The 25877-nt window shown below is 52.9% G+C and overlaps 41 non-coding genes across 41 annotated transcripts; 34 read left to right on the forward strand and 7 right to left on the reverse strand.

Moving 5' to 3' along the window:
* The first annotated feature begins 2209 nt into the window (after positions 1-2209).
* Trnam-cau lies at positions 2210-2282 on the forward strand. The gene has a single exon. It is a non-coding gene; the product is annotated as a tRNA-Met (tRNA).
* A 305-nt stretch (positions 2283-2587) lies between these two features.
* Positions 2588-2659, forward strand: Trnae-uuc. Its single transcript has one exon. It is a non-coding gene; the product is annotated as a tRNA-Glu (tRNA).
* Positions 2660-2857: 198 nt separating this feature from the next.
* On the forward strand, positions 2858-2931 carry Trnai-aau. Its single transcript has one exon. It is a non-coding gene; the product is annotated as a tRNA-Ile (tRNA).
* A 610-nt stretch (positions 2932-3541) lies between these two features.
* Trnag-ucc lies at positions 3542-3613 on the reverse strand. The gene has a single exon. It is a non-coding gene; the product is annotated as a tRNA-Gly (tRNA).
* A 342-nt stretch (positions 3614-3955) lies between these two features.
* On the forward strand, positions 3956-4026 carry Trnag-gcc. Its single transcript has one exon. It is a non-coding gene; the product is annotated as a tRNA-Gly (tRNA).
* A 381-nt stretch (positions 4027-4407) lies between these two features.
* Positions 4408-4480, forward strand: Trnam-cau. Its single transcript has one exon. It is a non-coding gene; the product is annotated as a tRNA-Met (tRNA).
* Positions 4481-10281: 5801 nt separating this feature from the next.
* On the forward strand, positions 10282-10355 carry Trnai-aau. Its single transcript has one exon. It is a non-coding gene; the product is annotated as a tRNA-Ile (tRNA).
* A 610-nt stretch (positions 10356-10965) lies between these two features.
* Trnag-ucc lies at positions 10966-11037 on the reverse strand. Its single transcript has one exon. It is a non-coding gene; the product is annotated as a tRNA-Gly (tRNA).
* Positions 11038-11379: 342 nt separating this feature from the next.
* Trnag-gcc lies at positions 11380-11450 on the forward strand. The gene has a single exon. It is a non-coding gene; the product is annotated as a tRNA-Gly (tRNA).
* Positions 11451-11831: 381 nt separating this feature from the next.
* Trnam-cau lies at positions 11832-11904 on the forward strand. The gene has a single exon. It is a non-coding gene; the product is annotated as a tRNA-Met (tRNA).
* Positions 11905-12209: 305 nt separating this feature from the next.
* On the forward strand, positions 12210-12281 carry Trnae-uuc. Its single transcript has one exon. It is a non-coding gene; the product is annotated as a tRNA-Glu (tRNA).
* Positions 12282-12479: 198 nt separating this feature from the next.
* Trnai-aau lies at positions 12480-12553 on the forward strand. Its single transcript has one exon. It is a non-coding gene; the product is annotated as a tRNA-Ile (tRNA).
* Positions 12554-13163: 610 nt separating this feature from the next.
* On the reverse strand, positions 13164-13235 carry Trnag-ucc. The gene has a single exon. It is a non-coding gene; the product is annotated as a tRNA-Gly (tRNA).
* A 342-nt stretch (positions 13236-13577) lies between these two features.
* On the forward strand, positions 13578-13648 carry Trnag-gcc. Its single transcript has one exon. It is a non-coding gene; the product is annotated as a tRNA-Gly (tRNA).
* Positions 13649-14029: 381 nt separating this feature from the next.
* Trnam-cau lies at positions 14030-14102 on the forward strand. Its single transcript has one exon. It is a non-coding gene; the product is annotated as a tRNA-Met (tRNA).
* Positions 14103-14407: 305 nt separating this feature from the next.
* Positions 14408-14479, forward strand: Trnae-uuc. Its single transcript has one exon. It is a non-coding gene; the product is annotated as a tRNA-Glu (tRNA).
* A 198-nt stretch (positions 14480-14677) lies between these two features.
* Trnai-aau lies at positions 14678-14751 on the forward strand. Its single transcript has one exon. It is a non-coding gene; the product is annotated as a tRNA-Ile (tRNA).
* A 610-nt stretch (positions 14752-15361) lies between these two features.
* Positions 15362-15433, reverse strand: Trnag-ucc. Its single transcript has one exon. It is a non-coding gene; the product is annotated as a tRNA-Gly (tRNA).
* Positions 15434-15775: 342 nt separating this feature from the next.
* On the forward strand, positions 15776-15846 carry Trnag-gcc. Its single transcript has one exon. It is a non-coding gene; the product is annotated as a tRNA-Gly (tRNA).
* Positions 15847-16227: 381 nt separating this feature from the next.
* Positions 16228-16300, forward strand: Trnam-cau. The gene has a single exon. It is a non-coding gene; the product is annotated as a tRNA-Met (tRNA).
* A 305-nt stretch (positions 16301-16605) lies between these two features.
* Trnae-uuc lies at positions 16606-16677 on the forward strand. Its single transcript has one exon. It is a non-coding gene; the product is annotated as a tRNA-Glu (tRNA).
* Positions 16678-16875: 198 nt separating this feature from the next.
* Trnai-aau lies at positions 16876-16949 on the forward strand. The gene has a single exon. It is a non-coding gene; the product is annotated as a tRNA-Ile (tRNA).
* A 610-nt stretch (positions 16950-17559) lies between these two features.
* Trnag-ucc lies at positions 17560-17631 on the reverse strand. The gene has a single exon. It is a non-coding gene; the product is annotated as a tRNA-Gly (tRNA).
* Positions 17632-17973: 342 nt separating this feature from the next.
* Positions 17974-18044, forward strand: Trnag-gcc. Its single transcript has one exon. It is a non-coding gene; the product is annotated as a tRNA-Gly (tRNA).
* A 381-nt stretch (positions 18045-18425) lies between these two features.
* Positions 18426-18498, forward strand: Trnam-cau. Its single transcript has one exon. It is a non-coding gene; the product is annotated as a tRNA-Met (tRNA).
* A 305-nt stretch (positions 18499-18803) lies between these two features.
* On the forward strand, positions 18804-18875 carry Trnae-uuc. Its single transcript has one exon. It is a non-coding gene; the product is annotated as a tRNA-Glu (tRNA).
* A 198-nt stretch (positions 18876-19073) lies between these two features.
* Trnai-aau lies at positions 19074-19147 on the forward strand. Its single transcript has one exon. It is a non-coding gene; the product is annotated as a tRNA-Ile (tRNA).
* Positions 19148-19757: 610 nt separating this feature from the next.
* On the reverse strand, positions 19758-19829 carry Trnag-ucc. Its single transcript has one exon. It is a non-coding gene; the product is annotated as a tRNA-Gly (tRNA).
* A 342-nt stretch (positions 19830-20171) lies between these two features.
* On the forward strand, positions 20172-20242 carry Trnag-gcc. The gene has a single exon. It is a non-coding gene; the product is annotated as a tRNA-Gly (tRNA).
* A 381-nt stretch (positions 20243-20623) lies between these two features.
* Positions 20624-20696, forward strand: Trnam-cau. Its single transcript has one exon. It is a non-coding gene; the product is annotated as a tRNA-Met (tRNA).
* A 305-nt stretch (positions 20697-21001) lies between these two features.
* Positions 21002-21073, forward strand: Trnae-uuc. The gene has a single exon. It is a non-coding gene; the product is annotated as a tRNA-Glu (tRNA).
* Positions 21074-21271: 198 nt separating this feature from the next.
* Positions 21272-21345, forward strand: Trnai-aau. The gene has a single exon. It is a non-coding gene; the product is annotated as a tRNA-Ile (tRNA).
* A 1024-nt stretch (positions 21346-22369) lies between these two features.
* Trnag-gcc lies at positions 22370-22440 on the forward strand. Its single transcript has one exon. It is a non-coding gene; the product is annotated as a tRNA-Gly (tRNA).
* Positions 22441-22821: 381 nt separating this feature from the next.
* Positions 22822-22894, forward strand: Trnam-cau. The gene has a single exon. It is a non-coding gene; the product is annotated as a tRNA-Met (tRNA).
* A 305-nt stretch (positions 22895-23199) lies between these two features.
* Positions 23200-23271, forward strand: Trnae-uuc. Its single transcript has one exon. It is a non-coding gene; the product is annotated as a tRNA-Glu (tRNA).
* Positions 23272-23469: 198 nt separating this feature from the next.
* On the forward strand, positions 23470-23543 carry Trnai-aau. The gene has a single exon. It is a non-coding gene; the product is annotated as a tRNA-Ile (tRNA).
* Positions 23544-24153: 610 nt separating this feature from the next.
* Positions 24154-24225, reverse strand: Trnag-ucc. The gene has a single exon. It is a non-coding gene; the product is annotated as a tRNA-Gly (tRNA).
* Positions 24226-24567: 342 nt separating this feature from the next.
* On the forward strand, positions 24568-24638 carry Trnag-gcc. The gene has a single exon. It is a non-coding gene; the product is annotated as a tRNA-Gly (tRNA).
* A 381-nt stretch (positions 24639-25019) lies between these two features.
* On the forward strand, positions 25020-25092 carry Trnam-cau. The gene has a single exon. It is a non-coding gene; the product is annotated as a tRNA-Met (tRNA).
* Positions 25093-25397: 305 nt separating this feature from the next.
* On the forward strand, positions 25398-25469 carry Trnae-uuc. Its single transcript has one exon. It is a non-coding gene; the product is annotated as a tRNA-Glu (tRNA).
* A 198-nt stretch (positions 25470-25667) lies between these two features.
* Positions 25668-25741, forward strand: Trnai-aau. Its single transcript has one exon. It is a non-coding gene; the product is annotated as a tRNA-Ile (tRNA).
* The last annotated feature ends 136 nt before the right edge of the window (positions 25742-25877 follow it).

Raw genomic sequence — 25877 nt, forward strand, 5'->3', positions numbered from 1 at the left:
TACGTTCTATGTAAAGCTTATTATGTTGCTCAGCTGTTCCCACTTCCCATGATGGTGGCGAAAAGGTTGCGCCAATTGTCTAGCAGGTTTATATGGAAGGGCCATCTATTCAAGTTACGTTACGAGGTTATGACGAAACCGCGTATCTCCGGAGGCTTGGGCCTCTCTGACATTACTCGCAAGGCGTCTTCTTTGTACGTCCGCCGAACGACTCTAATTGTTACGCAAGAAGAGACTTCAATTACATCCAGGCTTTTTACTGTTGTGCGTCCGGCGAGCCTTGCTCCACCTGTCGATGTCGGACGCCTAAATTTTAAGTTGAAACACATTCGGGAATTTTACATTGCGGTGAGTTACCTCGGTGACGTCTTCTTGCGGCGACCGGTGCCAACGACCAAGGACTTGATTGCCCGCTGGGAGGGGCTGGCCGGTCCCAATCCAATAGAACTGGCGTCTCCATCTGTGTCCTGGAGGAACGTCTGGAAGAATGTTAGTCTGCCGATACACTCTATGGCCGTGGCGTCCACGTGGTATAGGGTAATAAATAATTTGGTTCCCACCAATGTACGACTGCACCGTATTGGTCTTTCTGACACGGACACCTGTACTCGGTGTGGTCTCGTGGATACCCTTGAACATCGATTCACCTGCTGTGGGCACCTTGCCAATTGGCGTTGGCTCAGGAAACAACTTGCTTTTGTCACTAGGTCTGCTGAAGCCGCTTATACTATTGACATCATCGTCCGGCCCGATTCCTCCTTTTTTCCGCGAACGAAGCTCCATACAGTCATGTGGTTGATTGGACATTTCGTACATTTTGTCATCAGTTGTCATGAAGACGATGGACACCTAGCGTTTCGGCAGTACATGCTTACTGCTTACTGGCAGCGCTTGCGATTGCCAGGCCTCCGTGATGATTTTGCAAATATGCTTAGCCTGACATTTGAAAGAGAGGGTGTTGGCTAAGGACACCTGTGTGAGCCATTTTCTTTTATACTGTTTCGGGATTTACCGCCTTGGTGTATGTTTCTTCTCTACATCCAGGACTGAAGTTTTCGTGGACCTTTAGGGCGCTCAAGAAAAACAAACGAGCGACCACGAACCGAGACAGTAGGGGATAATACTACGCCCTTGTACAGGTGCCTTTCGGAAACAGGACGGTGGAGTCATCGTGGCCAGGCCTCGGGCTTCGACCCCTGCCCACTTTGCTTCCGCAGGCCTGAATCTCACTGTCACCTCTAACTTTACACAATGAAAAAAAATATGAATTTATTATGCACTCCCAGTATATCAAAATTGAGGTACAAATCCACCCTTTGCTGTTTGCATTAGAAACCAATTATATCTTCTTTTTATTTAAGTGTGTGTGTGTGTGTGTCTGTGTGTGTGTGTGTGTGTGTGTGTGTTCCCTTTGGACTTAAAAGAATGCTGTAAAAAAAAAAAAAAAAAAAAGGGGTATGATTCCTGCTTAGGGTGCAGGAGGTCCCGGGTTCAAATCCCGGACGAGCCCTAGCGTTTTGTGCAAACTGATCGCACGTCAGTGGCTGAGTCAGCGCAAAAAGCTCGCCGTCAATATCAAATGAATTTCTTATTCGATGTGAGCAATTGACACTCTGGTCCGACGCGTGAAGGCGATTACGAAGGTTTCGGGTACAGATGGTAGCAGATGCATGTTAGTAAGTCTTGCTTAAAGTGATGAAAAAGTGTTTCCGGCCGGGATCGAACCGGGGACCTTCTGCGTGTAAAAAAAAAAAAAAAAAAAAAAAAAAAAGTGGTAGAATGCTCGCCTGCCACGCGGGCGGCCCGGGTTCGATTCCCGGCCGATGCATCATTTTGCTTTTCCCGCGATGATGCTGCCGCGTGGCTTGAGCGCTTGAGATGCACGATCCACAAGAATGTGTAGCTGGATTTCCCTTGAGAAGGACCGAGAACGCAGCACTCGCGGGTCCCCACTAGGACGCTCGCATCATGTTCTACAGACTAGCGTCGGCCTGGCCTCACAAGTTGCTGGGTCCGGGTGCCTCCGAGGCTCTGAACTTTAACGACAAGGAGTGCTGCCTATCGTTGCAACAGCTGCAGCAGCACCGCAATCAACTGGGCCGGCAGTGCACGTGTAGCAACAGAACACGTTATCCAGGAAGTACAGTGTCTCTACGTCTAATATTGGGTACGGTATTTACCCAGTTTCCAGGACAAGCGGTGCACCCGTGCCTCGGTAGCGCAGTAGGCAGCGCGTAAGTCTCATAATCTTAAGGTCGTGAGTTCGATCCTCACCCGGGGCATTTAATTTTCTGTGACTGATGGTGGTGCTGTTGCTAGGGCGCCAACGTATTTCTTGTTTGTTATCCACAACGTTTCAACGCTTCAGCGGGAAAATGTTTACTTCCTGTTATTGCTACTTACAGCTTCCCTTTTCCTCTTCTCCCAGCAGAGCATGAAGCCAAAAGCATTGCTCTGCGGCGTTTGAGGTGCGCGCCTTGCCAGTCAGTATGTGCAAAGATGCTCGCAAAGAGAGAGGGGCGCCGACGCGGCACTCGACACGAAATGCGCCAAGCGACCGTACGAACGGTCGAACGAAACGTCCACATCCGGTGTGGTCTAGTGGCTAGGATACCTGGCTTTCACCCAGGAGGCCCGGGTTCGATTCCCGGTACCGGAACGGAATTTTTTCCACACGAATCGTGGCAAGTTTGAGCTGTCCGAGCAGCCGTTTGCCGTCCTGCTCGCAATATAGCTACTGTTTCGTGACCGTCAGCAGAATATAGACTAGGGAAGCAGACACACGACGACCATAGAAATGGTGTATGGCTTCATGCCACCTGTTTCCAGCGTAGGGCTGAGCAGCTGCATCTGCCGAGGCCCGTTAGCTCAGTTGGTTAGAGCGTCGTGCTAATAACGCGAAGGTCGTGGGTTCGATCCCCCCACGGGCCACTACTCTTTTACTACTACGAAAAGGCAGCGCCGATTTCAGCTGGCGAGTGTGATGACCAAAAGATCATCACCCTGCGTGGAAGTTGACAGAGGATCCGAACCCGACTCGTCGGGAAGCGCTACAGCATTCACTCGCCAATGGCCATAATATCTTGAATACACTGGTTCTCAACCGATAAAGAGAAAATGAAAGAAAATGTCCGATTGCCGATGCGTAACAACTTTGGCCCTTGTCAGTACTTGGGCGGGTGAGCGCATGGGAACACAGGGCACTATTTGCACTTTTACTTCCTATTTTTGTTTCTCCTTTGTTTTCGGAGCTACAGCCCGATTCGGTCAGGGAGACGCCACCGTGAAATGAAGGGGGCGTGCTGTGTGTCCATCGCCTCGCCTCTCCTTACCTCTCTCAGTCGTTTCTCGTGCTTGTCGTTTTGATAAAGGCCGATTTGAGAGCGTCAGCTCTCGCGTCAGCTGAGCAAAGTCGAGACAAGTCGAGACACGAGACAAGTCGAGACACACTAAGGGCTGGTATGCAGCGAGTAAGAGGGCGAAAAAACAATAATTTAAGAGCGCGTGGCAAAAGTACTCATACGCGAAATTAAAAGCCTGCTGCGGTGGCCGGGAATCGAACGCGGATCAACTGCTTGGAAGGCAACTATGCTGACCATTACACCACCACCGCACAAGCGAGCGCCGCGCGTCCGCGCTGTGTCGGCTTCCCGCCAGTCGGCAGCGGCCGAAGGTGATCGTACCTGGCAGGCGCATTTCGAGGCAGGCTAGGGGAGCACATCCAGACGCATTCGGACAGCGTATCCGCGCACATTTCGCATCCTTTGGCAAGAGTTGGGCGCCGGCGACGCAAGAGTACGCAGAGGACCGCGTTCTGGCGGCATTTTTAAGCAGTGCAGTGCAGGATTCAGCGTCTGCAGCATCTTTCCCACAGAATGCTACGGCGCTTGACGGCAGTCCCACTTTCCCTTGAGACATCTGCTCGGGAAGCAGCGTCAAGTTACCGCTGGCCCCAGCATCGGTGGTTCAGTGGTAGAATGCTCGCCTGCCACGCGGGCGGCCCGGGTTCGATTCCCGGCCGATGCATCATTTTGCTTTTCCCGCGATGATGCTGCCGCGTGGCTTGAGCGCTTGAGATGCACGATCCACAAGAATGTGTAGCTGGATTTCCCTTGAGAAGGACCGAGAACGCAGCACTCGCGGGTCCCCACTAGGACGCTCGCATCATGTTCTACAGACTAGCGTCGGCCTGGCCTCACAAGTTGCTGGGTCCGGGTGCCTCCGAGGCTCTGAACTTTAACGACAAGGAGTGCTGCCTATCGTTGCAACAGCTGCAGCAGCACCGCAATCAACTGGGCCGGCAGTGCACGTGTAGCAACAGAACACGTTATCCAGGAAGTACAGTGTCTCTACGTCTAATATTGGGTACGGTATTTACCCAGTTTCCAGGACAAGCGGTGCACCCGTGCCTCGGTAGCGCAGTAGGCAGCGCGTAAGTCTCATAATCTTAAGGTCGTGAGTTCGATCCTCACCCGGGGCATTTAATTTTCTGTGACTGATGGTGGTGCTGTTGCTAGGGCGCCAACGTATTTCTTGTTTGTTATCCACAACGTTTCAACGCTTCAGCGGGAAAATGTTTACTTCCTGTTATTGCTACTTACAGCTTCCCTTTTCCTCTTCTCCCAGCAGAGCATGAAGCCAAAAGCATTGCTCTGCGGCGTTTGAGGTGCGCGCCTTGCCAGTCAGTATGTGCAAAGATGCTCGCAAAGAGAGAGGGGCGCCGACGCGGCACTCGACACGAAATGCGCCAAGCGACCGTACGAACGGTCGAACGAAACGTCCACATCCGGTGTGGTCTAGTGGCTAGGATACCTGGCTACAGTTCCGCTTTAGACGCCGTGCAGTGTGGACGTGCCTAGTCTTCCGCTCCGCCGTAGCGTTACGTATAGTGGACTATCGTTTTTGTTTACGTGTTGTGTTGCAACTTCTGTGAGTTTTTCTCCGTCGTTGTTTCGTACCTTGTGTTACTTTCTGTCCTTATTTCAGTGTTTTTTGTGTAGCGGTTTCGACCGCATATTTTGAAAATGTCGTCCCAGGTTATTCCTCGTCAGGCTACAGTTAGTTTTGCTTTTGACAAGTCAACCCGCCATGTGCAACCTAGTTCTCTTGAGATTCATGATTGGTTGGTAGATACCTTTGGTGTTCATTCGGATCAGGTGCACACTGCTTATTTTGATACCGAACTGTATGTTTTCTTTGTTAAGTTTATGGACCCACTTCAGGTTGATAAAATTCTTTCTAAATATGGTCATCAAGTTCTCTTTCGGCATCGGGATGATTCTGTAAGTACCGTGCTGCTTTCCAATGCTTCCATCACGTATACCAATGTTCGTGTTTACAACCTTCCACCGGAGGTGGATAATGTCTATCTTAAGGAGGGTCTACAGAAGTATGGTGATGTAAAGAGCATTCGCCTTGAACGCTGGTCAAGCCAACATCGCCTGCAATGTTACAGTGGTATTCGTTCAGTCGAAATGCACGTTAAGCAGAATATTCCATCTCACCTGCAGATCGGTGGATATCGTGTCCATGTAACATATAGTGGTCAGGTGGGCACCTGTTTTTTGTGCAATGAAAGTGGTCACGTGCGTACCGACTGTCCGCGGAGAGTTTTTGTTTTAAAAAATTCTCTCGAACAGCGTCGCAAGTTAACGGTCGCTGACCTCGTTGCAGGTGGTTCTGCTCTTGGTGTAGCACAGTCCAGTGGTAGTAGCGCCCCTCCACAGGTTTTGCGCACCCCTGATACAGAATTTCCTCCTTTGCGTGCTAAATCTGATGTTGTTCCGTCTGTCCCTCAGGTGGGTGTGCCACTTTTGAATAATAAGAGGCGTCGCCCACACGATGGAAATAGTACGGATGAGGATCTCCCTGAGATGCCCCAGTCCGAGCGACCGGCATCCTCCGAGCCACTGTGTACTGTAGCTGCTCCCTGCCCTCCTGAGGTAGCGGTTCCGGTGGCGGCTGCTGGCGCCCCTCCGGCCTCCGACGCAGCTTCTCTCGAGTCGGGTCGTCGGTCGGGCCTGTTGGCGCCGTCTTCCGAACCGACTTCGATGTCACAACAAGTGGAGCCGCGACAACTTCCTGCTTCGCTGCCCCATACCTCTGCCAGCGGAGCTGCTCCGCTTCCTTCCAACTCTGCGGCCTCGGACCTTCCTGCTCACGTTTCGCCTCCGTGCAGTCCATGTTTGCCGGAAGCTAGTGCAGGTGTTGACCATTCCGTTTTGTCGGATGTTTCCCCCGCGACCCCGGATCCCGCATGTGGACCGGCGCGGGTGGTGTCGGATACAGAACTTGACCCTCCTACGTCACCGGCGGCTGAAGTTTCCTTGCCCGTCAGCCGACGCAAGTTACGCGTTCAGCCGAACGTTAATGCTGTTCGTAAAAAACCGAAACGTAAGGGATCCGCGGAACGGGGTAGCAGTCCCCCTCCCTCGGATGCCTCTGTCACCCCTGCTATGGACTGTGACGCTGGTGCGTCGGTGTAGGTGATTTGTTTTCTCGCTTTTCTCTCTATGGTTCAAGCATACACCTTTCTTACCTTAAATGTTAACCGTATTGAGTCCGACGTTCGCATTGCCTCTTTGCGGCAGTTTATTTACGACGCCTGTGCGGACGTAGTGTTTTTGCAGGAAGTGTTGTTTTCTGATCTCTCTCTACCTGGATTTCAAACTGTTTTTAATGTCGCGCCGGAATATTCAACAGGAACTGCTCTTTTCTTTCGAGAGGGCATTCCTATTACTGACATTGAATTCCTTGACTCTGGCCGTGGGATTGGTTGTCGTCTTTTTGATCTCCGCCTCGTTGTTTTGTATGCCCCCTCTGGTTCGGGTCACACTGTGGCTCGATCGCGCTTTTATAAAGAAGAGCTTATTTATCTTTTGCGCCAGAGTCCTCGGAGTCTCCTGCTCGGAGGCGATTTTAATTGTGTTTTACGCCCTGCAGACCAGTCCCCCAATTTTAATTATTGCCGTGATTTACATGACTTAGTTCGTACGATGCATCTGCGTGATGTTTGGGAACACAAATATCCAACCCTGGTGAAATATACGTTTTTTACCGCGTCCTCATGCAGTAGACTCGACAGATTCTATTTATCTGATTTTTTATGTGATAAAATTCTTTCTGTCGATGTTATTCCTACTAGTTTTTCTGACCATTGTGCTTTTACTGCAACTGTAAATCTTAGTCGCCAACCTGCAAAACTTTATCGTTCCCAGTGGATGTTAAATGTTTCCCACCTTGCCGACAGTGCTATGGATGATGTTATAAGTGGCGTGTGGGAGCGATGTCTTCGCTCTGTCCCGCGATACCCCTCCTTGCTGGTTTGGTGGACTGCGTTTGCCAAGCCCAAGATTCGTCAGACTTTGATTTTCTACTGCGCTGCTAGGACGCGTGATTTTAAGAACACGTATGAATATTACTACTCTGTCCTGCGTGAACTATATGACGCGGCGGGTACCTCTCCACTGCGGATCCATGATGTTCGTCGTATTAAAGCCAAGCTCTTGAGCCTTAAACGACGACAGATGGATGGTCTGCGAGTTAAGTCGAAACCTCACTCTCTTGTTGAAGGTGAACTGACATCCTTGTACCACCTGCTACGGCATCAGACTCGTCGTCGTCGCTCCTTCATCTCTTCTCTTACGGTGGATGATGGGCGACAGCTTAGTGCACAGGAGGAAATGGTTCGTGCTCTTCATCAGTATTACACTAGTCTATATTCTGCCGATGATTCTGGTGAGTCTCTTTCGGATGATGTCTTTGGGGATCTAACTGCGACGATCGCGCCTGACGCGAACGGCGAATTTCTCCGGGAGTTCCAGGTAGATGATGTTTTCGATTTTATTGCTCGCTCTCCGTCCAGTAAATCGCCGGGTCCAGACGGCCTGCCTAAAGAATTTTATCTCCGTTTTTGGCCTCTTTTGGGTGGCATTTTTACGCAGATTTTAAATGAGATTGTCAGGGGGATGGCTGTGCCTGCCGATTTTAAAGTAGGGAAAATTGTTTTAATCCCGAAGTCCTCTGGTCGTTTATCTGCTGCCAATCTTCGTCCGCTCACATTGCTGAATTTTGACTATAAGACAGCTGCTAGAGCGCTCAATAGCCGGTTGTCCTCTCTGCTTCGGGGTGTGATTGGTGCACATCAATGTTGTTTTCATGATAGATCTATTCTGACACCAGTAGCCGAATATCGGGATGTTGTCTCGGTTGCGGCGGTTACAAACGTACATTGTGCCTTTGCCTTCCTTGATTTTTATAAGGCTTTTGATCACGTCAGTCATGTGTTTTTAGATCGTGTTTTAGGTACAATAGGTTTTAACGCTTCATCACGTGGTGTTCTTGGCAATTTGTATAGGGGAATAACAGCTCGGGTGTCAGTCAATGGGCAGCTGACGCCGCCCATTGCTATCCGCCGCGGAGTGCCTCAGGGTAGTCCGCTCTCTATGTCTTTATTCGTATTGTCCCTGGAACCGCTGCTTCGGACTATTGCTCTCAAGCTTCAGGGTATGTCCCTCTCTGGTGGGAAGCTCTCTGTTAAGGCATATGCGGATGATGTCGTTGTTCTCCTCCGTCAACGTGATGATATCCCGTTGTTGAAAGGGGCGGTTGATGCATACTGTCGTGTCTCTGGAGCGCGTCTCAATCAGGGTAAATGTAAGTTCCTTGATATTCGAGGATTTCGCGATGCTGACGTCCCTTGGGCCACTTTTGTCGATCGCCATACGTCCTTGGGGATTATTATTGATCGGTGTCCTCTAAAAATGGCGGCTCTCAATTGGAAATCTGTCACCGAGAAGATACAGGGGGCTCTGATGGTCCATGAGCAGCGCTCTGCTACCATTTTGCAAAAAGTCAGAATTTTAGACACCTACGTCCTATGTAAAGCTTATTATGTTGCTCAGCTGTTCCCACTTCCCATGATGGTGGCGAAAAGGTTGCGCCAATTGTCTAGCAGGTTTATATGGAAGGGCCATCTATTCAAGTTACGTTACGAGGTAATGACGAAACCGCGTCTCTCCGGAGGCTTGGGCCTCTCTGACATTACTCGCAAGGCGTCTGCTTTGTACGTCCGCCGAACGACTCTAATTGTTACGCAAGAAGTGACTTCAATTACATCCAGGCTTTTTACTGTTGTGCGTCCGGCGAGCCTTGCTCCACCTGTCGATGTCGGACGCCTAAATTTTAAGTTGAAACACATTCGGGAATTTTACATTGCGGTGAGTTACCTCGGTGACGTCTTCTTGCGGCGACCGGTGCCAACGACCAAGGGCTTGATTGCCCGCTGGGAGGGGCTGGCCGGTCCCAATCCAATAGAACTGGCGTCTCCATCTGTGTCCTGGAGGAACGTCTGGAAGAACGTTAGTCTGCCGATCCACTCTATGGCCGTGGCGTCCACGTGGTATAGGGTAATAAATAATTTGGTTCCCACCAATGTACGACTGCACCGTATTGGTCTTTCTGACACGGACACCTGTACTCGGTGTGGTCTCCTGGATACCCTTGAACATCGATTCACCTGCTGTGGGCACCTTGCTAATTGGCGTTGGCTCAGGAAACAACTTGCTTTTGTCACTAGGTCTGCTGAAGCCGCTTATACTATTGACATCATCGTCCGGCCCGATTCTTCCTTTTTTCCGCGGACGAAGCTCCATACCGTCATGTGGTTGATTGGCCATTTCGTACATTTTGTCAACAGTTGTCATGAAGAGGATGGACACCTAGCGTTTCGGCAGTACATGCTTACTGCTTACTGGCAGCGCTTGCGATTGCCAGGCCTCCGAGATGATTTTGCCAATATGCTTAGCCTGACATTTGAAAGAGAGGGTGTTGGCTAAGGTCACCTGTGTGAGCCATTTTCTTTTATACTGTTTCTGGATTTGCCGCCTTTATATATGTTTCTTCTCTACACCAGGACTGAAGTTTTCGTGTTTTAATCTTTATTTCAGTCAGCAGTCTACATTATATAGTCATGTTTTAGGATTTTAATTTCAGTACTGTAAAAAAAAAAAAAAAAAAAAAAAAAAGTGGCTAGGATACCTGGCTTTCACCCAGGAGGCCCGGGTTCGATTCCCGGTACCGGAACGGAATTTTTTCCACACGAATCGTGGCAAGTTTGAGCTGTCCGAGCAGCCGTTTGCCGTCCTGCTCGCAATATAGCTACTGTTTCGTGACCGTCAGCAGAATATAGACTAGGGAAGCAGACACACGACGACCATAGAAATGGTGTATGGCTTCATGCCACCTGTTTCCAGCGTAGGGCTGAGCAGCTGCATCTGCCGAGGCCCGTTAGCTCAGTTGGTTAGAGCGTCGTGCTAATAACGCGAAGGTCGTGGGTTCGATCCCCCCACGGGCCACTACTCTTTTACTACTACGAAAAGGCAGCGCCGATTTCAGCTGGCGAGTGTGATGACCAAAAGATCATCACCCTGCGTGGAAGTTGACAGAGGATCCGAACCCGACTCGTCGGGAAGCGCTACAGCATTCACTCGGCAATGGCCATAATATCTTGAATACACTGGTTCTCAACCGATAAAGAGAAAATGAAAGAAAATGTCCGATTGCCGATGCGTAACAACTTTGGCCCTTGTCAGTACTTGGGCGGGTGAGCGCATGGGAACACAGGGCACTATTTGCACTTTTACTTCCTATTTTTGTTTCTCCTTTGTTTTCGGAGCTACAGCCCGATTCGGTCAGGGAGACGCCACCGTGAAATGAAGGGGGCATGCTGTGTGTCCATCGCCTCGCCTCTCCTTACCTCTCTCAGTCGTTTCTCGTGCTTGTCGTTTTGATAAAGGCCGATTTGAGAGCGTCAGCTCTCGCGTCAGCTGAGCAAAGTCGAGACAAGTCGAGACACGAGACAAGTCGAGACACACTAAGGGCTGGTATGCAGCGAGTAAGAGGGCGAAAAAACAATAATTTAAGAGCGCGTGGCAAAAGTACTCATACGCGAAATTAAAAGCCTGCTGCGGTGGCCGGGAATCGAACGCGGATCAACTGCTTGGAAGGCAACTATGCTGACCATTACACCACCACCGCACAAGCGAGCGCCGCGCGTCCGCGCTGTGTCGGCTTCCCGCCAGTCGGCAGCGGCCGAAGGTGATCGTACCTGGCAGGCGCATTTCGAGGCAGGCTAGGGGAGCACATCCAGACGCATTCGGACAGCGTATCCGCGCACATTTCGCATCCTTTGGCAAGAGTTGGGCGCCGGCGACGCAAGAGTACGCAGAGGACCGCGTTCTGGCGGCATTTTTAAGCAGTGCAGTGCAGGATTCAGCGTCTGCAGCATCTTTCCCACAGAATGCTACGGCGCTTGACGGCAGTCCCACTTTCCCTTGAGACATCTGCTCGGGAAGCAGCGTCAAGTTACCGCTGGCCCCAGCATCGGTGGTTCAGTGGTAGAATGCTCGCCTGCCACGCGGGCGGCCCGGGTTCGATTCCCGGCCGATGCATCATTTTGCTTTTCCCGCGATGATGCTGCCGCGTGGCTTGAGCGCTTGAGATGCACGATCCACAAGAATGTGTAGCTGGATTTCCCTTGAGAAGGACCGAGAACGCAGCACTCGCGGGTCCCCACTAGGACGCTCGCATCATGTTCTACAGACTAGCGTCGGCCTGGCCTCACAAGTTGCTGGGTCCGGGTGCCTCCGAGGCTCTGAACTTTAACGACAAGGAGTGCTGCCTATCGTTGCAACAGCTGCAGCAGCACCGCAATCAACTGGGCCGGCAGTGCACGTGTAGCAACAGAACACGTTATCCAGGAAGTACAGTGTCTCTACGTCTAATATTGGGTACGGTATTTACCCAGTTTCCAGGACAAGCGGTGCACCCGTGCCTCGGTAGCGCAGTAGGCAGCGCGTAAGTCTCATAATCTTAAGGTCGTGAGTTCGATCCTCACCCGGGGCATTTAATTTTCTGTGACTGATGGTGGTGCTGTTGCTAGGGCGCTAACGTATTTCTTGTTTGTTATCCACAACGTTTCAACGCTTCAGCGGGAAAATGTTTACTTCCTGTTATTGCTACTTACAGCTTCCCTTTTCCTCTTCTCCCAGCAAAGCATGAAGCCAAAAGCATTGCTCTGCGGCGTTTGAGGTGCGCGCCTTGCCAGTCAGTATGTGCAAAGATGCTCGCAAAGAGAGAGGGGCGCCGACGCGGCACTCGACACGAAATGCGCCAAGCGACCGTACGAACGGTCGAACGAAACGTCCACATCCGGTGTGGTCTAGTGGCTAGGATACCTGGCTTTCACCCAGGAGGCCCGGGTTCGATTCCCGGTACCGGAACGGAATTTTTTCCACACGAATCGTGGCAAGTTTGAGCTGTCCGAGCAGCCGTTTGCCGTCCTGCTCGCAATATAGCTACTGTTTCGTGACCGTCAGCAGAATATAGACTAGGGAAGCAGACACACGACGACCATAGAAATGGTGTATGGCTTCATGCCACCTGTTTCCAGCGTAGGGCTGAGCAGCTGCATCTGCCGAGGCCCGTTAGCTCAGTTGGTTAGAGCGTCGTGCTAATAACGCGAAGGTCGTGGGTTCGATCCCCCCACGGGCCACTACTCTTTTACTACTACGAAAAGGCAGCGCCGATTTCAGCTGGCGAGTGTGATGACCAAAAGATCATCACCCTGCGTGGAAGTTGACAGAGGATCCGAACCCGACTCGTCGGGAAGCGCTACAGCATTCACTCGGCAATGGCCATAATATCTTGAATACACTGGTTCTCAACCGATAAAGAGAAAATGAAAGAAAATGTCCGATTGCCGATGCGTAACAACTTTGGCCCTTGTCAGTACTTGGGCGGGTGAGCGCATGGGAACACAGGGCACTATTTGCACTTTTACTTCCTATTTTTGTTTCTCCTTTGTTTTCGGAGCTACAGCCCGATTCGGTCAGGGAGACGCCACCGTGAAATGAAGGGGGCGTGCTGTGTGTCCATCGCCTCGCCTCTCCTTACCTCTCTCAGTCGTTTCTCGTGCTTGTCGTTTTGATAAAGGCCGATTTGAGAGCGTCAGCTCTCGCGTCAGCTGAGCAAAGTCGAGACAAGTCGAGACACGAGACAAGTCGAGACACACTAAGGGCTGGTATGCAGCGAGTAAGAGGGCGAAAAAACAATAATTTAAGAGCGCGTGGCAAAAGTACTCATACGCGAAATTAAAAGCCTGCTGCGGTGGCCGGGAATCGAACGCGGATCAACTGCTTGGAAGGCAACTATGCTGACCATTACACCACCACCGCACAAGCGAGCGCCGCGCGTCCGCGCTGTGTCGGCTTCCCGCCAGTCGGCAGCGGCCGAAGGTGATCGTACCTGGCAGGCGCATTTCGAGGCAGGCTAGGGGAGCACATCCAGACGCATTCGGACAGCGTATTCGCGCACATTTCGCATCCTTTGGCAAGAGTTGGGCGCCGGCGACGCAAGAGTACGCAGAGGACCGCGTTCTGGCGGCATTTTTAAGCAGTGCAGTGCAGGATTCAGCGTCTGCAGCATCTTTCCCACAGAATGCTACGGCGCTTGACGGCAGTCCCACTTTCCCTTGAGACATCTGCTCGGGAAGCAGCGTCAAGTTACCGCTGGCCCCAGCATCGGTGGTTCAGTGGTAGAATGCTCGCCTGCCACGCGGGCGGCCCGGGTTCGATTCCCGGCCGATGCATCATTTTGCTTTTCCCGCGATGATGCTGCCGCGTGGCTTGAGCGCTTGAGATGCACGATCCACAAGAATGTGTAGCTGGATTTCCCTTGAGAAGGACCGAGAACGCAGCACTCGCGGGTCCCCACTAGGACGCTCGCATCATGTTCTACAGACTAGCGTCGGCCTGGCCTCACAAGTTGCTGGGTCCGGGTGCCTCCGAGGCTCTGAACTTTAACGACAAGGAGTGCTGCCTATCGTTGCAACAGCTGCAGCAGCACCGCAATCAACTGGGCCGGCAGTGCACGTGTAGCAACAGAACACGTTATCCAGGAAGTACAGTGTCTCTACGTCTAATATTGGGTACGGTATTTACCCAGTTTCAAGGACAAGCGGTGCACCCGTGCCTCGGTAGCGCAGTAGGCAGCGCGTAAGTCTCATAATCTTAAGGTCGTGAGTTCGATCCTCACCCGGGGCATTTAATTTTCTGTGACTGATGGTGGTGCTGTTGCTAGGGCGCCAACGTATTTCTTGTTTGTTATCCACAACGTTTCAACGCTTCAGCGGGAAAATGTTTACTTCCTGTTATTGCTACTTACAGCTTCCCTTTTCCTCTTCTCCCAGCAGAGCATGAAGCCAAAAGCATTGCTCTGCGGCGTTTGAGGTGCGCGCCTTGCCAGTCAGTATGTGCAAAGATGCTCGCAAAGAGAGAGGGGCGCCGACGCGGCACTCGACACGAAATGCGCCAAGCGACCGTACGAACGGTCGAACGAAACGTCCACATCCGGTGTGGTCTAGTGGCTAGGATACCTGGCTTTCACCCAGGAGGCCCGGGTTCGATTCCCGGTACCGGAACGGAATTTTTTCCACACGAATCGTGGCAAGTTTGAGCTGTCCGAGCAGCCGTTTGCCGTCCTGCTCGCAATATAGCTACTGTTTCGTGACCGTCAGCAGAATATAGACTAGGGAAGCAGACACACGACGACCATAGAAATGGTGTATGGCTTCATGCCACCTGTTTCCAGCGTAGGGCTGAGCAGCTGCATCTGCCGAGGCCCGTTAGCTCAGTTGGTTAGAGCGTCGTGCTAATAACGCGAAGGTCGTGGGTTCGATCCCCCCACGGGCCACTACTCTTTTACTACTACGAAAAGGCAGCGCCGATTTCAGCTGGCGAGTGTGATGACCAAAAGATCATCACCCTGCGTGGAAGTTGACAGAGGATCCGAACCCGACTCGTCGGGAAGCGCTACAGCATTCACTCGCCAATGGCCATAATATTTTGAATACACTGGTTCTCAACCGATAAAGAGAAAATGAAAGAAAATGTCCGATTGCCGATGCGTAACAACTTTGGCCCTTGTCAGTACTTGGGCGGGTGAGCGCATGGGAACACAGGGCACTATTTGCACTTTTACTTCCTATTTTTGTTTCTCCTTTGTTTTCGGAGCTACAGCCCGATTCGGTCAGGGAGACGCCACCGTGAAATGAAGGGGGCGTGCTGTGTGTCCATCGCCTCGCCTCTCCTTACCTCTCTCAGTCGTTTCTCGTGCTTGTCGTTTTGATAAAGGCCGATTTGAGAGCGTCAGCTCTCGCGTCAGCTGAGCAAAGTCGAGACAAGTCGAGACACGAGACAAGTCGAGACACACTAAGGGCTGGTATGCAGCGAGTAAGAGGGCGAAAAAACAATAATTTAAGAGCGCGTGGCAAAAGTACTCATACGCGAAATTAAAAGCCTGCTGCGGTGGCCGGGAATCGAACGCGGATCAACTGCTTGGAAGGCAACTATGCTGACCATTACACCACCACCGCACAAGCGAGCGCCGCGCGTCCGCGCTGTGTCGGCTTCCCGCCAGTCGGCAGCGGCCGAAGGTGATCGTACCTGGCAGGCGCATTTCGAGGCAGGCTAGGGGAGCACATCCAGACGCATTCGGACAGCGTATCCGCGCACATTTCGCATCCTTTGGCAAGAGTTGGGCGCCGGCGACGCAAGAGTACGCAGAGGACCGCGTTCTGGCGGCATTTTTAAGCAGTGCAGTGCAGGATTCAGCGTCTGCAGCATCTTTCCCACAGAATGCTACGGCGCTTGACGGCAGTCCCACTTTCCCTTGAGACATCTGCTCGGGAAGCAGCGTCAAGTTACCGCTGGCCCCAGCATCGGTGGTTCAGTGGTAGAATGCTCGCCTGCCACGCGGGCGGCCCGGGTTCGATTCCCGGCCGATGCATCATTTTGCTTTTCCCGCGATGATGCTGCCGCGTGGCTTGAGCGCTTGAGATGCACGATCCACAAGAATGTGTAGCTGGATTTCCCTTGAGAAGGACCGAGAACGCAGCACTCGCGGGTCCCCACTAGGACGCTCGCATCATGTTCTACAGACTAGCGTCGGCCTGGCCTCACAAGTTGCTGGGTCCGGGTGCCTCCGAGGCTCTGAACTTTAACGACAAGGAGTGCTGCCTATCGTTGCAACAGCTGCAGCAGCACCGCAATCAACTGGGCCGGCAGTGCACGTGTAGCAACAGAACACGTTATCCAGGAAGTACAGTGTCTCTACGTCTAATATTGGGTACGGTATTTACCCAGTTTCCAGGACAAGCGGTGCACCCGTGCCTCGGTAGCGCAGTAGGCAGCGCGTAAGTCTCATAATCTTAAGGTCGTGAGTTCGATCCTCACCCGGGGCATTTAATTTTCTGTGACTGATGGTGGTGCTGTTGCTAGGGCGCCAACGTATTTCTTGTTTGTTATCCACAACGTTTCAACGCTTCAGCGGGAAAATGTTTACTTCCTGTTATTGCTACTTACAGCTTCCCTTTTCCTCTTCTCCCAGCAGAGCATGAAGCCAAAAGCATTGCTCTGCGGCGTTTGAGGTGCGCGCCTTGCCAGTCAGTATGTGCAAAGATGCTCGCAAAGAGAGAGGGGCGCCGACGCGGCACTCGACACGAAATGCGCCAAGCGACCGTACGAACGGTCGAACGAAACGTCCACATCCGGTGTGGTCTAGTGGCTAGGATACCTGGCTTTCACCCAGGAGGCCCGGGTTCGATTCCCGGTACCGGAACGGAATTTTTTCCACACGAATCGTGGCAAGTTTGAGCTGTCCGAGCAGCCGTTTGCCGTCCTGCTCGCAATATTGCTACTGTTTCGTGACCGTCAGCAGAATATAGACTAGGGAAGCAGACACACGACGACCATAGAAATGGTGTATGGCTTCATGCCACCTGTTTCCAGCGTAGGGCTGAGCAGCTGCATCTGCCGAGGCCCGTTAGCTCAGTTGGTTAGAGCGTCGTGCTAATAACGCGAAGGTCGTGGGTTCGATCCCCCCACGGGCCACTACTCTTTTACTACTACGAAAAGGCAGCGCCGATTTCAGCTGGCGAGTGTGATGACCAAAAGATCATCACCCTGCGTGGAAGTTGACAGAGGATCCGAACCCGACTCGTCGGGAAGCGCTACAGCATTCACTCGCCAATGGCCATAATATCTTGAATACACTGGTTCTCAACCGATAAAGAGAAAATGAAAGAAAATGTCCGATTGCCGATGCGTAACAACTTTGGCCCTTGTCAGTACTTGGGCGGGTGAGCGCATGGGAACACAGGGCACTATTTGCACTTTTACTTCCTATTTTTGTTTCTCCTTTGTTTTCGGAGCTACAGCCCGATTCGGTCAGGGAGACGCCACCGTGAAATGAAGGGGGCGTGCTGTGTGTCCATCGCCTCGCCTCTCCTTACCTCTCTCAGTCGTTTCTCGTGCTTGTCGTTTTGATAAAGGCCGATTTGAGAGCGTCAGCTCTCGCGTCAGCTGAGCAAAGTCGAGACAAGTCGAGACACGAGACAAGTCGAGACACACTAAGGGCTGGTATGCAGCGAGTAAGAGGGCGAAAAAACAATAATTTAAGAGCGCGTGGCAAAAGTACTCATACGCGAAATTAAAAGCCTGCTGCGGTGGCCGGGAATCGAACGCGGATCAACTGCTTGGAAGGCAACTATGCTGACCATTACACCACCACCGCACAAGCGAGCGCCGCGCGTCCGCGCTGTGTCGGCTTCCCGCCAGTCGGCAGCGGCCGAAGGTGATCGTACCTGGCAGGCGCATTTCGAGGCAGGCTAGGGGAGCACATCCAGACGCATTCGGACAGCGTATCCGCGCACATTTCGCATCCTTTGGCAAGAGTTGGGCGCCGGCGACGCAAGAGTACGCAGAGGACCGCGTTCTGGCGGCATTTTTAAGCAGTGCAGTGCAGGATTCAGCGTCTGCAGCATCTTTCCCACAGAATGCTACGGCGCTTGACGGCAGTCCCACTTTCCCTTGAGACATCTGCTCGGGAAGCAGCGTCAAGTTACCGCTGGCCCCAGCATCGGTGGTTCAGTGGTAGAATGCTCGCCTGCCACGCGGGCGGCCCGGGTTCGATTCCCGGCCGATGCATCATTTTGCTTTTCCCGCGATGATGCTGCCGCGTGGCTTGAGCGCTTGAGATGCACGATCCACAAGAATGTGTAGCTGGATTTCCCTTGAGAAGGACCGAGAACGCAGCACTCGCGGGTCCCCACTAGGACGCTCGCATCATGTTCTACAGACTAGCGTCGGCCTGGCCTCACAAGTTGCTGGGTCCGGGTGCCTCCGAGGCTCTGAACTTTAACGACAAGGAGTGCTGCCTATCGTTGCAACAGCTGCAGCAGCACCGCAATCAACTGGGCCGGCAGTGCACGTGTAGCAACAGAACACGTTATCCAGGAAGTACAGTGTCTCTACGTCTAATATTGGGTACGGTATTTACCCAGTTTCCAGGACAAGCGGTGCACCCGTGCCTCGGTAGCGCAGTAGGCAGCGCGTAAGTCTCATAATCTTAAGGTCGTGAGTTCGATCCTCACCCGGGGCATTTAATTTTCTGTGACTGATGGTGGTGCTGTTGCTAGGGCGCCAACGTATTTCTTGTTTGTTATCCACAACGTTTCAACGCTTCAGCGGGAAAATGTTTACTTCCTGTTATTGCTACTTACAGCTTCCCTTTTCCTCTTCTCCCAGCAGAGCATGAAGCCAAAAGCATTGCTCTGCGGCGTTTGAGGTGCGCGCCTTGCCAGTCAGTATGTGCAAAGATGCTCGCAAAGAGAGAGGGGCGCCGACGCGGCACTCGACACGAAATGCGCCAAGCGACCGTACGAACGGTCGAACGAAACGTCCACATCCGGTGTGGTCTAGTGGCTAGGATACCTGGCTTTCACCCAGGAGGCCCGGGTTCGATTCCCGGTACCGGAACGGAATTTTTTCCACACGAATCGTGGCAAGTTTGAGCTGTCCGAGCAGCCGTTTGCCGTCCTGCTCGCAATATAGCTACTGTTTCGTGACCGTCAGCAGAATATAGACTAGGGAAGCAGACACACGACGACCATAGAAATGGTGTATGGCTTCATGCCACCTGTTTCCAGCGTAGGGCTGAGCAGCTGCATCTGCCGAGGCCCGTTAGCTCAGTTGGTTAGAGCGTCGTGCTAATAACGCGAAGGTCGTGGGTTCGATCCCCCCACGGGCCACTACTCTTTTACTACTACGAAAAGGCAGCGCCGATTTCAGCTGGCGAGTGTGATGACCAAAAGATCATCACCCTGCGTGGAAGTTGACAGAGGATCCGAACCCGACTCGTCGGGAAGCGCTACAGCATTCACTCGGCAATGGCCATAATATCTTGAATACACTGGTTCTCAACCGATAAAGAGAAAATGAAAGAAAATGTCCGATTGCCGATGCGTAACAACTTTGGCCCTTGTCAGTACTTGGGCGGGTGAGCGCATGGGAACACAGGGCACTATTTGCACTTTTACTTCCTATTTTTGTTTCTCCTTTGTTTTCGGAGCTACAGCCCGATTCGGTCAGGGAGACGCCACCGTGAAATGAAGGGGGCGTGCTGTGTGTCCATCGCCTCGCCTCTCCTTACCTCTCTCAGTCGTTTCTCGTGCTTGTCGTTTTGATAAAGGCCGATTTGAGAGCGTCAGCTCTCGCGTCAGCTGAGCAAAGTCGAGACAAGTCGAGACACGAGACAAGTCGAGACACACTAAGGGCTGGTATGCAGCGAGTAAGAGGGCGAAAAAACAATAATTTAAGAGCGCGTGGCAAAAGTACTCATACGCGAAATTAAAAGCCTGCTGCGGTGGCCGGGAATCGAACGCGGATCAACTGCTTGGAAGGCAACTATGCTGACCATTACACCACCACCGCACAAGCGAGCGCCGCGCGTCCGCGCTGTGTCGGCTTCCCGCCAGTCGGCAGCGGCCGAAGGTGATCGTACCTGGCAGGCGCATTTCGAGGCAGGCTAGGGGAGCACATCCAGACGCATTCGGACAGCGTATCCGCGCACATTTCGCATCCTTTGGCAAGAGTTGGGCGCCGGCGACGCAAGAGTACGCAGAGGACCGCGTTCTGGCGGCATTTTTAAGCAGTGCAGTGCAGGATTCAGCGTCTGCAGCATCTTTCCCACAGAATGCTACGGCGCTTGACGGCAGTCCCACTTTCCCTTGAGACATCTGCTCGGGAAGCAGCGTCAAGTTACCGCTGGCCCCAGCATCGGTGGTTCAGTGGTAGAATGCTCGCCTGCCACGCGGGCGGCCCGGGTTCGATTCCCGGCCGATGCATCATTTTGCTTTTCCCGCGATGATGCTGCCGCGTGGCTTGAGCGCTTGAGATGCACGATCCACAAGAATGTGTAGCTGGATTTCCCTTGAGAAGGACCGAGAACGCAGCACTCGCGGGTCCCCACTAGGACGCTCGCATCATGTTCTACAGACTAGCGTCGGCCTGGCCTCACAAGTTGCTGGGTCCGGGTGCCTCCGAGGCTCTGAACTTTAACGACAAGGAGTGCTGCCTATCGTTGCAACAGCTGCAGCAGCACCGCAATCAACTGGGCCGGCAGTGCACGTGTAGCAACAGAACACGTTATCCAGGAAGTACAGTGTCTCTACGTCTAATATTGGGTACGGTATTTACCCAGTTTCCAGGACAAGCGGTGCACCCGTGCCTCGGTAGCGCAGTAGGCAGCGCGTAAGTCTCATAATCTTAAGGTCGTGAGTTCGATCCTCACCCGGGGCATTTAATTTTCTGTGACTGATGGTGGTGCTGTTGCTAGGGCGCCAACGTATTTCTTGTTTGTTATCCACAACGTTTCAACGCTTCAGCGGGAAAATGTTTACTTCCTGTTATTGCTACTTACAGCTTCCCTTTTCCTCTTCTCCCAGCAGAGCATGAAGCCAAAAGCATTGCTCTGCGGCGTTTGAGGTGCGCGCCTTGCCAGTCAGTATGTGCAAAGATGCTCGCAAAGAGAGAGGGGCGCCGACGCGGCACTCGACACGAAATGCGCCAAGCGACCGTACGAACGGTCGAACGAAACGTCCACATCCGGTGTGGTCTAGTGGCTAGGATACCTGGCTTTCACCCAGGAGGCCCGGGTTCGATTCCCGGTACCGGAACGGAATTTTTTCCACACGAATCGTGGCAAGTTTGAGCTGTCCGAGCAGCCGTTTGCCGTCCTGCTCGCAATATAGCTACTGTTTCGTGACCGTCAGCAGAATATAGACTAGGGAAGCAGACACACGACGACCATAGAAATGGTGTATGGCTTCATGCCACCTGTTTCCAGCGTAGGGCTGAGCAGCTGCATCTGCCGAGGCCCGTTAGCTCAGTTGGTTAGAGCGTCGTGCTAATAACGCGAAGGTCGTGGGTTCGATCCCCCCACGGGCCACTACTCTTTTACTACTACGAAAAGGCAGCGCCGATTTCAGCTGGCGAGTGTGATGACCAAAAGATCATCACCCTGCGTGGAAGTTGACAGAGGATCCGAACCCGACTCGTCGGGAAGCGCTACAGCATTCACTCGCCAATGGCCATAATATCTTGAATACACTGGTTCTCAACCGATAAAGAGAAAATGAAAGAAAATGTCCGATTGCCGATGCGTAACAACTTTGGCCCTTGTCAGTACTTGGGCGGGTGAGCGCATGGGAACACAGGGCACTATTTGCACTTTTACTTCCTATTTTTGTTTCTCCTTTGTTTTCGGAGCTACAGCCCGATTCGGTCAGGGAGACGCCACCGTGAAATGAAGGGGGCGTGCTGTGTGTCCATCGCCTCGCCTCTCCTTACCTCTCTCAGTCGTTTCTCGTGCTTGTCGTTTTGATAAAGGCCGATTTGAGAGCGTCAGCTCTCGCGTCAGCTGAGCAAAGTCGAGACAAGTCGAGACACGAGACAAGTCGAGACACACTAAGGGCTGGTATGCAGCGAGTAAGAGGGCGAAAAAACAATAATTTAAGAGCGCGTGGCAAAAGTACTCATACGCGAAATTAAAAGCCTGCTGCGGTGGCCGGGAATCGAACGCGGATCAACTGCTTGGAAGGCAACTATGCTGACCATTACACCACAACCGCACAAGCGAGCGCCGCGCGTCCGCGCTGTGTCGGCTTCCCGCCAGTCGGCAGCGGCCGAAGGTGATCGTACCTGGCAGGCGCATTTCGAGGCAGGCTAGGGGAGCACATCCAGACGCATTCGGACAGCGTATCCGCGCACATTTCGCATCCTTTGGCAAGAGTTGGGCGCCGGCGACGCAAGAGTACGCAGAGGACCGCGTTCTGGCGGCATTTTTAAGCAGTGCAGTGCAGGATTCAGCGTCTGCAGCATCTTTCCCACAGAATGCTACGGCGCTTGACGGCAGTCCCACTTTCCCTTGAGACATCTGCTCGGGAAGCAGCGTCAAGTTACCGCTGGCCCCAGCATCGGTGGTTCAGTGGTAGAATGCTCGCCTGCCACGCGGGCGGCCCGGGTTCGATTCCCGGCCGATGCATCATTTTGCTTTTCCCGCGATGATGCTGCCGCGTGGCTTGAGCGCTTGAGATGCACGATCCACAAGAATGTGTAGCTGGATTTCCCTTGAGAAGGACCGAGAACGCAGCACTCGCGGGTCCCCACTAGGACGCTCGCATCATGTTCTACAGACTAGCGTCGGCCTGGCCTCACAAGTTGCTGGGTCCGGGTGCCTCCGAGGCTCTGAACTTTAACGACAAGGAGTGCTGCCTATCGTTGCAACAGCTGCAGCAGCACCGCAATCAACTGGGCCGGCAGTGCACGTGTAGCAACAGAACACGTTATCCAGGAAGTACAGTGTCTCTACGTCTAATATTGGGTACGGTATTTACCCAGTTTCCAGGACAAGCGGTGCACCCGTGCCTCGGTAGCGCAGTAGGCAGCGCGTAAGTCTCATAATCTTAAGGTCGTGAGTTCGATCCTCACCCGGGGCATTTAATTTTCTGTGACTGATGGTGGTGCTGTTGCTAGGGCGCCAACGTATTTCTTGTTTGTTATCCACAACGCTTCAACGCTTCAGCGGGAAAATGTTTACTTCCTGTTATTGCTACTTACAGCTTCCCTTTTCCTCTTCTCCCAGCAGAGCATGAAGCCAAAAGCATTGCTCTGCGGCGTTTGAGGTGCGCGCCTTGCCAGTCAGTATGTGCAAAGATGCTCGCAAAGAGAGAGGGGCGCCGACGCGGCACTCGACACGAAATGCGCCAAGCGACCGTACGAACGGTCGAACGAAACGTCCACATCCGGTGTGGTCTAGTGGCTAGGATACCTGGCTTTCACCCAGGAGGCCCGGGTTCGATTCCCGGTACCGGAACGGAATTTTTTCCACACGAATCGTGGCAAGTTTGAGCTGTCCGAGCAGCCGTTTGCCGTCCTGCTCGCAATATAGCTACTGTTTCGTGACCGTCAGCAGAATATAGACTAGGGAAGCAGACACACGACGACCATAGAAATGGTGTATGGCTTCATGCCACCTGTTTCCAGCGTAGGGCTGAGCAGCTGCATCTGCCGAGGCCCGTTAGCTCAGTTGGTTAGAGCGTCGTGCTAATAACGCGAAGGTCGTGGGTTCGATCCCCCCACGGGCCACTACTCTTTTACTACTACGAAAAGGCAGCGCCGATTTCAGCTGGCGAGTGTGATGACCAAAAGATCATCACCCTGCGTGGAAGTTGACAGAGGATCCGAACCCGACTCGTCGGGAAGCGCTACAGCATTCACTCGCCAATGGCCATAATATCTTGAATACACTGGTTCTCAACCGATAAAGAGAAAATGAAAGAAAATGTCCGATTGCCGATGCGTAACAACTTTGGCCCTTGTCAGTACTTGGGCGGGTGAGCGCATGGGAACACAGGGCACTATTTGCACTTTTACTTCCTATTTTTGTTTCTCCTTTGTTTTCGGAGCTACAGCCCGATTCGGTCAGGGAGACGCCACCGTGAAATGAAGGGGGCGTGCTGTGTGTCCATCGCCTCGCCTCTCCTTACCTCTCTCAGTCGTTTCTCGTGCTTGTCGTTTTGATAAAGGCCGATTTGAGAGCGTCAGCTCTCGCGTCAGCTGAGCAAAGTCGAGACAAGTCGAGACACGAGACAAGTCGAGACACACTAAGGGCTGGTATGCAGCGAGTAAGAGGGCGAAAAAACAATAATTTAAGAGCGCGTGGCAAAAGTACTCATACGCGAAATTAAAAGCCTGCTGCGGTGGCCGGGAATCGAACGCGGATCAACTGCTTGGAAGGCAACTATGCTGACCATTACACCACCACCGCACAAGCGAGCGCCGCGCGTCCGCGCTGTGTCGGCTTCCCGCCAGTCGGCAGCGGCCGAAGGTGATCGTACCTGGCAGGCGCATTTCGAGGCAGGCTAGGGGAGCACATCCAGACGCATTCGGACAGCGTATCCGCGCACATTTCGCATCCTTTGGCAAGAGTTGGGCGCCGGCGACGCAAGAGTACGCAGAGGACCGCGTTCTGGCGGCATTTTTAAGCAGTGCAGTGCAGGATTCAGCGTCTGCAGCATCTTTCCCACAGAATGCTACGGCGCTTGACGGCAGTCCCACTTTCCCTTGAGACATCTGCTCGGGAAGCAGCGTCAAGTTACCGCTGGCCCCAGCATCGGTGGTTCAGTGGTAGAATGCTCGCCTGCCACGCGGGCGGCCCGGGTTCGATTCCCGGCCGATGCATCATTTTGCTTTTCCCGCGATGATGCTGCCGCGTGGCTTGAGCGCTTGAGATGCACGATCCACAAGAATGTGTAGCTGGATTTCCCTTGAGAAGGACCGAGAACGCAGCACTCGCGGGTCCCCACTAGGACGCTCGCATCATGTTCTACAGACTAGCGTCGGCCTGGCCTCACAAGTTGCTGGGTCCGGGTGCCTCCGAGGCTCTGAACTTTAACGACAAGGAGTGCTGCCTATCGTTGCAACAGCTGCAGCAGCACCGCAATCAACTGGGCCGGCAGTGCACGTGTAGCAACAGAACACGTTATCCAGGAAGTACAGTGTCTCTACGTCTAATATTGGGTACGGTATTTACCCAGTTTCCAGGACAAGCGGTGCACCCGTGCCTCGGTAGCGCAGTAGGCAGCGCGTAAGTCTCATAATCTTAAGGTCGTGAGTTCGATCCTCACCCGGGGCATTTAATTTTCTGTGACTGATGGTGGTGCTGTTGCTAGGGCGCCAACGTATTTCTTGTTTGTTATCCACAACGTTTCAACGCTTCAGCGGGAAAATGTTTACTTCCTGTTATTGCTACTTACAGCTTCCCTTTTCCTCTTCTCCCAGCAGAGCATGAAGCCAAAAGCATTGCTCTGCGGCGTTTGAGGTGCGCGCCTTGCCAGTCAGTATGTGCAAAGATGCTCGCAAAGAGAGAGGGGCGCCGACGCGGCACTCGACACGAAATGCGCCAAGCGACCGTACGAACGGTCGAACGAAACGTCCACATCCGGTGTGGTCTAGTGGCTAGGATACCTGGCTTTCACCCAGGAGGCCCGGGTTCGATTCCCGGTACCGGAACGGAATTTTTTCCACACGAATCGTGGCAAGTTTGAGCTGTCCGAGCAGCCGTTTGCCGTCCTGCTCGCAATATAGCTACTGTTTCGTGACCGTCAGCAGAATATAGACTAGGGAAGCAGACACACGACGACCATAGAAATGGTGTATGGCTTCATGCCACCTGTTTCCAGCGTAGGGCTGAGCAGCTGCATCTGCCGAGGCCCGTTAGCTCAGTTGGTTAGAGCGTCGTGCTAATAACGCGAAGGTCGTGGGTTCGATCCCCCCACGGGCCACTACTCTTTTACTACTACGAAAAGGCAGCGCCGATTTCAGCTGGCGAGTGTGATGACCAAAAGATCATCACCCTGCGTGGAAGTTGACAGAGGATCCGAACCCGACTCGTCGGGAAGCGCTACAGCATTCACTCGC

The sequence above is a fragment of the Schistocerca piceifrons genome, unplaced genomic scaffold (genome assembly GCF_021461385.2).
Source record: "Schistocerca piceifrons isolate TAMUIC-IGC-003096 unplaced genomic scaffold, iqSchPice1.1 HiC_scaffold_569, whole genome shotgun sequence".
In the NCBI taxonomy this organism is placed as follows: Eukaryota; Metazoa; Arthropoda; class Insecta; order Orthoptera; family Acrididae; genus Schistocerca; species Schistocerca piceifrons.